The sequence below is a fragment of the Diadema setosum genome, chromosome 15, assembly GCF_964275005.1.
Source record: "Diadema setosum chromosome 15, eeDiaSeto1, whole genome shotgun sequence".
NCBI lineage: Eukaryota > Metazoa > Echinodermata > Echinoidea > Diadematoida > Diadematidae > Diadema > Diadema setosum.
This window is the reverse complement of record NC_092699.1, coordinates 9165696-9177686: the sequence shown is the minus strand read 5'-3', so window position 1 is coordinate 9177686 and position 11991 is coordinate 9165696. Positions and strand designations below refer to the sequence as shown.

Below are 11991 nucleotides of genomic sequence, written 5' to 3'. Positions count from 1 at the left end.
GAGTGGCAAGATTTTCTTTATGTATCTCTTTACCTGGGGCCATCTTCCTCGTCAAGCTTAGCTTATGATGATGGTCCCCTGCATTTCATTTTTATCATTTCCTATTGCTTCCTTTCATATATGATATTCGTTCTTGAAAAAAAAAAAATGTATGTAAGATCCAAACGTTACGAATATTAGCTGTGTAAATGACTATGTAAGTATTTTGTTGATTTGTGGATTTGTATTGATTTTGAAATGCAGAAATAAAAACTGAACTGAACTGAACTGAACTGAACTGAACAAATGAACATGTGGTTCATAACACTTCAATTTTAACATGTCTTTTATATAGGTCATTTAGTCAATCGTTAATATGACAACAGAACAATCTGCCAGAATACAATCAGGATCGCTATAGCCCACAAAAAATAGACAAAAAAAAAATATATACAGTCTATTTAGATCTATTATTGTAGTTTCAGTACGAGATGAAAATTTCACCAAGACAGTATGAAAGTAGGGCCTAGAACTCATCAAAGCTCGCCATTCATCCTTTGTATGGTTGCCACTCTGTAGCACTCTTTGCTTTGGAGAATAACTGGACCCTGCTACCAACGACAACGATCTTGGTGGAGAGATTTTGTTCCTTCCTGAGCTTATACGCGACAGCAGAAAGGTTGCCTCGCTCAGCCTTGAGAGCCGGAGGGAGGTCGGTGCGCACACTTTATTCTCGGCCTGGGCTGAACGATTCCGGGTTGAACGGTTACGGGATGTCGTGGTCGTTTTTCGAAGGCGGAGAGCACTCGATTCCGTTGGGACATGTACACGAACTTCGCGATGATCGGTTGGGGAGCCTTGTTTGCGTTGTTAAGCCTCGGAAGTCGATGAACGTTGACTAGGGCAACTGACTGGGCTTCTTCGTCGCTCAAGCCGAGACACACAAACGCTTCTCGGAGCACGTTTTCCACATTTTCATCTGATTTTTTCTCCAAGCCGTAGAACAGGAGATTCGACTTTCGTTGGTAAATCTCCGATAGCACCAGCTTCTCTTTCAGGGATCCAGTCTCCTTCTGGAGTTTTTCCTCCAATAGGGGGAGCCTTCCTTTCTCTAGATCTAATAAATTCTCCAGATCTATTTGCGATTAAAGGCCAAGAAAAATAAAGAGAATAATAAGATAATTTTTGCTTCTTTTGACTATAACTTCAAAAATGTACCTTTATATGTAGTGACCAATATATCATTTAAAAGGTATTATTTTGTACTTTATGACAGAGACCGTACTCTAAAATCTTCAAAAATGGACTTATCGGTTTTTGCGAACGAACTCTTCATTTACTACACACCGACGCAGAACTTTCATATTTTGATATATATATTTATATATAATTCAATCAGCATAAAAAAGTAAGCATATCTTAAGTTTGCATTTTTCATAGAAGTATTTTCAAATAGTTATATGCCATTGTCTATCAACATGGTAGGTCAAGAATACAAAGGGAAACTTTACGCATGAGTGAACACATTTCTTTTTGTGCCCAAGGCACAGAAGTTAAAATTGCAAAAAAGACGTGTTGTCATTCATATGCAAACTCCCTTCAAAATAACAAGGATAACAAAAGACCAATTTAAAACAAAGAGAGACATGGATAAAATGGCAGAAGTAAGTTTTCGGATATCCATACGGAATTGAAATTCGTATCGTATCCCCCGGAATCCATCAGGAATTGACACGGGTTACGACGCGGGTCAATGCGGGTCTCTACGGCTCGAACCGGGTCGATACGGTTTTAATTCCTTGTGGACCCGGTACGAAATCCGGCCGTGTGTGACTCTAGCATTAGCAATACTTACATACCATGCAGGCAAATGTGAAGAAATGCCTTGAAGATTCCTGATAGAAATCACACCAGGGCCCTGTTTCATAAAGTTGTTCGTAAAGTTACAAACAACTTACGAGCGACTGGTGATCAGTTCTGATGTGCTATACTTATCAGAATTTCCATAATTCAGCACAAGAAATGATCACCAGTCGCTCGTAAGTCGTTCGTAACTTTACGGACAGCTCTATGAAACACCCCCAGATCTCGGGTCTGTGGACTTTGCCCTATTCCCATGACGAAGTGTCGACGGGGGCGTTTAATTGGGTCTGTAGGTTCCTTCAAGGTTATGAAAGAATACACGTATATTTATAAACAAAATAGCCCTCTGAATAAAGAGGAGGACAGATTATACATGGGCACGGAATCTGGTGTACGAGAGAAGCATTAAATACCTGAATAGACGAAAGCATGAAAAAAAAACCGGCTTATATTTTCGTATATAAAGATAACAAATATTAGCAAAATTTGTCGTTTGTAGGGCGCTAAATATGGCCGTTTCTAACCTCTGTGCCTTCTACCTACAAAAGATTAGCCACTATGTAACACCTATTTAGAATAGTACATCCTTCTTTTCATTCAAAAAAATCAAAGGCTCACATGCTCCCACGTAATGCGAGAACAACATTTAGGCAATCATAAACACAGAAGAAATAAGTTGATGTGCTCCTTTTCTGATCGTTTCACATCTGAGACCTGGGGGCATTTCATAAAGCATTTTGTCCGACAAAGTTATCGGACAAATTTGCTCTCAGCCAATCAGATGCAAGGATTTCAGTCGCTTGTAACAGTTTGTCAGAAAAATATCCGATCACGAAATGCCCCCTTGTTCTATACTCACGACTTGAGAAGATTTTTTTTTAGACAAGGATTTTGATATTAAATCAGCTATTAAAGGACAAGTTCATATTCATTAACATAAGGATTGAGAGAATGTAGCAATATTAGTAGAACACATCATTGAAAGTTTGAGGAAAATCAGACAATCCGTTCAAAAGTTATGAATTTTTGAAGTTTTTCTGCGGTCACCGCTGGATGACAAGACTACTGCAGTGTATGATGTCACATGCGTACAACAATATAAGGAAAATATAAAGAGAATTTCACAAAATTTCATCTTTTGAAAAAAATACACATTCCCTTGACTCTTTGCTGACATATGTTATGGGTAATATTATTCCCATTGCCTTTAGAAAGAGGCAAGTCAAGTCGTGCTCTTTTATTATGCGAAAAAAGTGAAAATATGTTGAATTTTCTTTATAATTATTCTCTTTATACTGTTGTACTCATATGACATCACGAGCCTTAATAGTCTCCTCATCCAGCGGTTCCAACACAAAATATTTAAAAATTCATAACTTTTGCATCGATTGTCCAATTTTCCTCAAACTTTCACTGATGTATTCTACTAACATTGCTGCATTCTCTCAATCCTTATGTTTATGAAGGTGAACTTGTCCTTTAATGCTCGTTATGAATAATTTGAATATGTACTGTTGCAAACAATCTAGACTGAAAAGCCCCGTCGACCCATTTTCTGCCAGTACGAGGGCGGGATGTAACTGCAAGTTGATAATGATCAGAGTATTCTTGAAGAGCAGTGCTAACAGAAGGCAGGATAATAAGGTTACAGAAGTATCTATGATCTAAACCGTGAATTATTTTGAAATTCAAACAAAACTTGGATATAGTAGTGTGTGGGAAGCCAGTGTAGTGAGCGCCAATTCGAGTTATGGCTCAGAATTTCCTTAAAGAGTAACAAGCCTCGCAGCAGCATTTGATGTGGAAGTTAAAAAAGAAAGAAAGAAAGAAAGAAAGAATGAAAGAAAATTGATCACAATATTGACGAAGGACAGTAACAGAAAATTACAGCCAGAAAGATGCGGTTCAAAAGTTTAGGGTGCGTTCGAGCGCTCTAAAGCGAACCAAAGCGAACTGAACCAAAGCGTACCGTACCGAACTGTGCCAGAATTGAAGCGTACCTCACGAGTTATTCTTTGAACACGCATTTTTTTTTAGGAAGAATGTCATCCACAGGCAACTGGCGCTTGAACCACTTACAGCTGTCTCGAACAAAGAGAATGACGTTTTTGCATTGTGACGTATGCGCATGATACGCGCATGCTTTACAGCGAACTTTTGGTACGCTTTTGGTACGCTTTTGGAGCACATCGGGAAGTCTGGTCCACTTTTGGCTTGGTACAGTACGGTACGGTACACACTTTAGGAGTGTTCGAGCGCTCCTCTGGCGCGGATACGGTACGGTACATTTGGCTTTAGGAGAGCGCTCGAACGCACCCATAGATTATGTTATTTTTGTTTTCACAGTTGCGTTACACTGAAGACATTTCCTTGTCCGACCAGTGATGGAAATCCCTATACAGACGCAGATTGGCATACGTTTCAGATATGTACAATTAAACTGATAACAATTGTCACATCCAAGCCACGTACATAATGATACTCGTATAGCAGCAGCAGCAGTGCTTGGCTCTATACATGATCCTTTCAAGCACTGTCATGGTTTGTTTGTTTTTCAAAATTTCCATTGCACATCTAACGAATCCTCTTATCAAAATAAGATGCTACATGCTTTTCGTTGGTCAGATTTGGTTTCAGAAAAAAAAAACTATTCTCTCATTGTAATCACAATAAAACAAGTGTTAAATGTTGCTTTTCAACGTCACTTTTGACATTGATATACTGTAAAAGCCTATGTCATATTTTTGGAACCCACATCCTACAAGCTTTGCTTTTTAGTGGGTTCCTCATATTACACGTCAATTATACGTCCTTATACATTTGTGCAATTTGGTTTCAAAATGACCATTGTGTTAAAAACATGTTTTGTTTTTTTTTTCAAAATCAAATGGAATATAAAACTTGTATGAAATGTGGAATATGGAACATGAATAATAATAATAAAAAAACACTTAATCAACAACTCCGCCAGCATTATTATTTATCTGCTTCAATGTACTTTTACTGCAATTTTAGCAAAATCACAATACACGAAGTCATGGACCAAATTTCCTTATTTTCATTTCTGCCCAATCGTGAATCTGATTTTGACAGACCAAGATTTGCCCTATCGAACTTCAGCATTTTATTATTTTTTTTTTTCAGATCATTACAGAGGCTTAAAGAATATCAGCTGCAGGTCTTTCCTCACACACATGAAAAAAAAACCTATAATTTACACAAAATTTTGCGCTATTGTTTTTCTTTTTTTTTTCCTTCTTGCAAAACATTATTGACACTGACATAGTTCTTTTGGTGATGTGCAGTCACTGTAATGTCTCAAAGCAGGGCATCTGTATTGATTATAGCAACAGAAAAAAATATATATATTTTTTTAAACTTGTTGACAATAATTCTAACATCTGCGTTGTAGGTGTGCTCGAGTCTGCTTCTCCATTGGTGTGGCTGGCGAGGGCGTCGTCCTTGCACACTGATGAATAGGCAAGACATAATTGGGTGCATTCAATGGCTTTATACTAACTTCTCGATTTGATCGACGCCTCTCTGTGATCCTTATTATCAGAATACTACAGGACCTTTTTTCCCCTGTAGTTCTTCTCCATAACTTACGTTATTTGTATAGTCAAGCATAGTCAGCCATCCGCAGTGCAGGTTGCAATGTGGTCAAGTTGGAAACGATCTAATTCTTTTCCAGGAGGCTAGCTTTTCTGAATTCAGTTGAGTTCAACTATTTTTCGTTGCGCTTTATTTCTTTCAAATAAAAGATGAGACACAATACAAAGCATACATTACTCATCACATCGTTTTACAAGTAGTTGAAAGTTCAGTTCTAAAATTTAATACGAACAGCGCCATACACATAGGGCCAAACACAGTTGCCTACAAAAAAAAGAAAATGTTTTAAAAAACAACAACCACACAATATTGTAGCACGAACGACGAGCAAAATGATATTTAAATACACCAAAGAAAGAGAGGTCTGTGAGCACACAACTCTATCGCCACGACAAATGACAGAAGGAAGGTTTTCACATAGACAGTTTAATCATCTAGTGGCGTATGTAGAAACAAATAGTTTCTTAGTTTATATTTAATGTAATCAAATAAGAAGAGTCTTTCAAAGATTAATCTAAGACATTTCAAAATTTTGTTCAAGTTACAAATGTGTTTCGGGTATCAGTTCTCAGTAAGTTCCGGAAGATACCTATTGTGAGTGTAAATGCATCATGTGCATGTGTAACTTCTCATTAAAGCTGAGGTATTACGAATTATTATTTGTATTGTGTTTTTTTTTTTCCATTTCGTATTTTTTTCTTGTAATTTCTTTTCAAGTCTGAAATGCGCTATATAAGCACATGCTATTACTATTTTTATCAGTTTTATTATTATTATTATTATTATTATTATTATTATTATTATTATTATTATCATCATCATCATTATTATTAATATCATTATCAAGTTGTCTTCTTTACTCGAATTGGAGCTTCCAATGTTCCTTGTGGGCAACATTTGTGGATTCACATGCCATTGGGCAATAGTAATGTCTTTACTTTTGTGTGCCCTGACCCACATGTTGTCACCATCTTTACCCTATCATGTTATGTTACGTGTATGCAGTGCAGTGTATATTCTTTTGTAATGTTCACTCTATTTTTTTTTGTCTTATGTTTGTAATGTTTATGATATGTATGCTTTTTGTCTGATTGAATAGATCATGATAATAATAACAATAATGATAATAGTAATCATCATCATCATCATCATCATCAACATCCTAATTTTTGTATCATTATTTAAAACATAACATCATTTATGACATCAGCTTTTTTTTTTTCGTTTAGGCATGGAATACATGAAAAGGTGTGTTATAATGATAATAATAATTATTAGACAAATTTGTATAGCGCAGCTACTATGTAAATATACTCCACTGCGCTGTGATGTAACAGGTCTCCTGACATTGTTACTGATTAGACACACACACACAAATAAATAACAAATTAATCAAAGTCTTCTGAAAAAAAGGTAAGTCTTCAACAAAGATTTGAAGACACCACGTGATGGGGCCTTCCTCATTTTCTCAGGTAATTTATTCCAAAGTTTTGGAGCAGCACAACTGAAGGCACGATCCCCCAAAGTTACTTTTGTTTTTAAGTGAGGTTGCTTTAGAAGCAACTGTTACTATAAACTAAACAAATGCAACGAATAAATCATTTTTATCAATGCTCAATTATTTTCTTTGCCAGATACGGACACAGGATCGACAGAATTCCGCTGCCAGGGATCCCGGCATTCTCTTGAAACATCTGAAGAAGTAAGCAAGTTTTGCCTCATAACCTCTTGTTCTCATCGACTGCATGGCAATAACGAAAATGATAGTGATAACAAACACTTACTACTACTGTAAAATGATTATTAATGATAAAGGCCACAATTTGGGTGACATACAGACCCATATATACTAAAACATTAAAACTATGAGAGGTTAAACATGCTAAAAGGTGAAGAAAAAAAATAGGTAAAGAGGTTGAGATTGAAGTTACTGGAAAAAGAACAGGTCTTACTCAATTGCAATAATTGAGAATATCGCTACAATAATTATGACCATTTACGCTGTATGATTTCCGTAACTTACCACCGTGAATTGTATTTTACCCTTTACCGTTTTCTCTGGGTTTTTTTTTCTCTCTGACACTTTTACTAAGAATAAGTTTTGTTGTTGCTGTTTTTTGTTTTTGTTTTTTGTTTTTTGTTTTATTTTTACAGGGATACTCTCACGAATCTTAACTTAACATTGATCAATACGCACGAAGTATCAGCATGCAGTTTTAAATTGACAAGGCTTAAAACAGAAAATTACTATCATTGTTTATAAATGACAACATAATGACTTTGGACCAACTCAACATTTGTGTTTGTATAGGGAGCACGCATCTGTCTTTTTTTTTTTTTTTTTGTCATTGTGCTAGTTCAGATTTTGAACGTTTTGATTGGGTTCTAATCTATTCTCCCTGTATATGGCACTCACACGTCGGCAGTCTCGTACACATCGCCTGTACTTTCTTTGCCGCTTGGTGGCTATACCCCGAGAATTTGCACGCCCGAAAACGCCCGTATAGCCACCAAGCGGCAAAGAAAGCACAGGCGTTTTGTGCGAGACTGCCGTGTGCGTACGGTATACAGTACAGGGAGGATAGAACCCGATCAAAAACGTTCAGAATCTGAACTATCATTGTGCTGGAATGCCCGTACGATGTTCATGGTACACCTGGAGCCTGTTTCATATTGATTAAGCGTAAGTTGCAATCAATCGCAACTTAAACAGTATTTCAAAATTAACAAACTTCATTCATAAAACCAAAATTAGCTGAGATATGATATCAATTCAACGAACCCATGAAAGCAATTTGTCAATAATCCAACTCTGTTTGTTGATAAACAACTTCGCGATTCATCCAATTTACACTTAACATACTAAAAGTTACGCCTGATTTTTCTTGAAAGCAAGCGTAAGTGCCTATATGAAACAGAACTTACGCTCAATACTGAACTTACGCTCGATTCACCGAGTTACGCTCAATAAATCGAAAGAAAGGTAAGTCGCAACTCATTATGGAGCATGCCTTTAAGAAATTGTACTTAATTCATCTAATGAACAAAAAAAATGTCATTACTCGGTAAAAAATGTGAACGTGCATAACAAAAGAAACAAAAAGTCGCATCCCTTGATTTTACGTGAGGACTAAAAAAGTGAAACGGGTCAACCAAGTAAATCTTAAGTTTTTCATATTTTCTGAAAGAGTTATTCTTCTACTACATTATTCCTAAGATTGGGATTATAAAATGAATGGGAAAGTGTGTTTCCAGCAGTTTTTTCGACAGCCCTTTTGTTTTAAAGTATTGAGATCAGGTATGTCTACCGACTTGGAGGCCCCCTTTTCATTTCTTGAAAATCCTTTGCAGACTCTTTACTTTCAACTCTAATAACTTTTGAAAGAATAATGCTATACTGCTTTGAAAGTTGGCAATTATCATGATCATGTTTATAGATTATGCTCAAATGCAGCCTAATTTGATAATCCCTTTATTGTTGTTGCTCCGGTGGTTTGCATCCTGTGTGTGTGTTTTTTTTTTTTTTTTTGTCCCATTTATCGCACAGCTAGCGCCGTTTGGTAAGGATTTAACGCTTTAATAGACCCTGTACTCCAGAGTCTCTTTTCTCAGTTTACACTTTTCCAGTGTGTGTGTATTCTTTCCAATATTTAGATAGGTTAGCAGAGTCCATTAGATGAGCTATACATCATTTTCAAGCTCAGAGTCTACGCGGCTCTTTCAGAATTTACACTTAACTAAATATCCCTGTCTGGCGACTTTTTGTTGGTTTTGTGACGCAGGGTCACTAATGACACTGCACTCATTAACACTATCTTGAGCAAACATTTTGGCATTTCGTGTCATCTATATTCCAGAGTGAACCTGAAAACTACTTGGGGGCCATTCAGGGTTCCCGGCGGCACGGTCAACGTCAGGCATGTTCTTCGCTTGGATTCTACGACGACGCCATCTACGGCGATGGGGAAGTACTGTCACGGAGCTACCTGCGCAACATGCATCTGTCGCTCAAACACCAAACTATGATCTGTCTCATTCCGAAGGTCGGGAGTAGCAACTGGATGGGGACGCTATTGATTCTCGAAGGGATTCTAAACTCGACAGAGGGCATGGGGACGCAAGCTATCAACAAATTAGGGAAAAAGCACATTAAATCTCTGAGCAGTTTCAGCAGGCAGGAAAGACAGGCAATACTGAAAAATTTCACTACGGTCCTATTCGTCCGGAACCCCTTTACGCGGTTGTTGTCAGCGTTCCGGGACAGACTCGAGACTTATCCAAACCGCAATATCTTCCATCGCAAGAGGCACAACAAGAAAATCTTTCTTCAATTCGGCAACCATGCAGCTGAGGAAATTCCGGATGAGTCTGTTAAAAGCGAAAAATACAACGTCACATTTCGGGCGTTTGTGGACTATTACCTGAATGGGACGACGGATGTTCACTGGCGAGAGCAATACAAAGTCTGTCCGCCGTGCATCGACTATGACTACCTTGGTAATATCGAGACATTTGAGGATGATTACAACCAGATACTATCGATGATAGGAGCCGGTGAGAACGTTCCGCGCGTAAGAACGTCTCACACGACGCACAGCTCCGCCGATAAAATCCTGCGTCAGTATTACGGAACTCTCTCCAGTCAGCAAATGCGCAAACTCACAGACATTTTGAGTGTTGACATGAAACTGTTTCAGTACAATGTTCCAGAGATTTTACGGAGATGAGACAGGTGAAAAGCGATAATGTTCCAACTCTTGAAAGCCTCATGCAGCTGCTCGTAGATATTCCTAGCGAACAGAAATGGAACAGACGTAACGAGAGTAAAACAGCTTCAAAACTGGGTCATAAATTGACAATCATAGGAATGATATAAACTAAGTAAAGACTGCATGTATGACGTGCGTGAACCATGACTTCTTTACGCATGGGGTTGGGTTTATGTGCGTTCTTGTCATTGTTGATGTTATGTCTTTTTTCATCCTCCTTTCTACCTCTATCTCTCTCTCACTGTCTTGGTGTCCACCCTGATCTTGATTCCGAGAATCTAAACGTAATAAGTAAGCATATGGCATTGGCATTGCTGTACTTGTACAAGTTTTATGTGTAGGACCTATTTATTCTTGCAAATCTTTTTTCCGAAAAATGTTGGAGAACGTAAACCTATGGGAATCTGTATCAAATGTTCGGCACGTCCGGGCTGCGGAGCACCGCAACAGAAAACAAAATGTTTTTTTTTTTTTTTTTCAATTCAATTCAATAGTTTATTTATGTTATAAGAAGTATGAATACGAAAAAGAGAAGTATTTCATATGAATATGAAAAAGAGCCATTAAAAACAAACCGCAAACAAACCTCTTCAATATGGAAGAAGTCAGGCAGTACGCATGCCCTGCAAGTCATTAAAGTCCTTTTGCCTCTGAAAAGGAATTCTCAATACTGCATGGCATATATATGTGTGTGCGGATGTGTGTCTGATCGATGGAATGAGAGGTATACAGACCGATGATTATAATTATATATATATATATATATATATATATATATATATATTTTTTTTTTTTTTTTTTACTTTATTATTATTATTTTTATTTTTATTTTTTTTTTTTTGGGGGGGGGGCTTTATTTTCACTTTTTGCCCTTCAATATTATGTAAGGAAGAGTTTAAGGCAGCATGCATTGTCTAAAAGTCATTCAAATCCTTTTGCCTCTGAACGGAGATTCTCGATCTGAGAGACGTAGACATGACAACGGTGTTTAGTGCATGCCTTGGGTTTCTTGACAGAGCCAAGATTGAACTTGCAAAATATTTCACCTGCTATAATTTCATTAGCAGTCATCATTAAAAGCTTCTTTGTTGCACTTGCTATAAGTGTATTAGAAGTAATAACAAAAGAAATAGCAGAGTCGAACAGGCCAAAAGCAAAATGTACCTTTTGAAAAAAAAAGATCCATTAATGAAATAAATTATTTCAAATGAATAGTCTCTGTTTGTATCTGCTCTACTATCTTCATTCGTGTGATTTATCTAATCTTGGTTCAGTGCACTGTCTACTACAGAACTGGTCAGCTGAAGCAAGTCAAAGCGTCCATCTAATGTAATTAATGCAACAACAACATTAGCAGTAATTAGAAGACAAGGCACCTGCAAATTTCATTGTACATGTGACGTCATGAAGTTGTGATTGTGTTGGTAGTGAAGGCACTGACATTCCATTATCAATTCACATCTAATCCCAGCTCACAAAATGACAACTTACTTATCAACCGCTGACCGCGAATCACCGCAATTATAGCAGGAGCTACATTTGAGGAAATTGGACTAAAAAGATGCGATCACAAGTACATTGTATAATTAAAGGTTTGAGTTTATAACATGAAAGGCAAAACTGCTCAAACGACATTGGGTTATCACTTTAAACTGTTATCTTCAAACGCACATGCAACGATTAACACACACACACACACACACACACACACACACACACACACACACACACACGTACGCACATAATATATATATATGTTAAACAT

General features: G+C 37.2%; 2 pseudogenes; one reads left to right on the top strand and one right to left on the bottom strand.

Moving 5' to 3' along the window:
* Positions 1-529: 529 nt before the first annotated feature.
* Positions 530-6428, bottom strand: LOC140239227 (uncharacterized; annotated as a pseudogene).
* A 656-nt stretch (positions 6429-7084) lies between these two features.
* Positions 7085-10193, top strand: LOC140239226 (carbohydrate sulfotransferase 9-like; annotated as a pseudogene).
* Positions 10194-11991: the final 1798 nt, after the last annotated feature.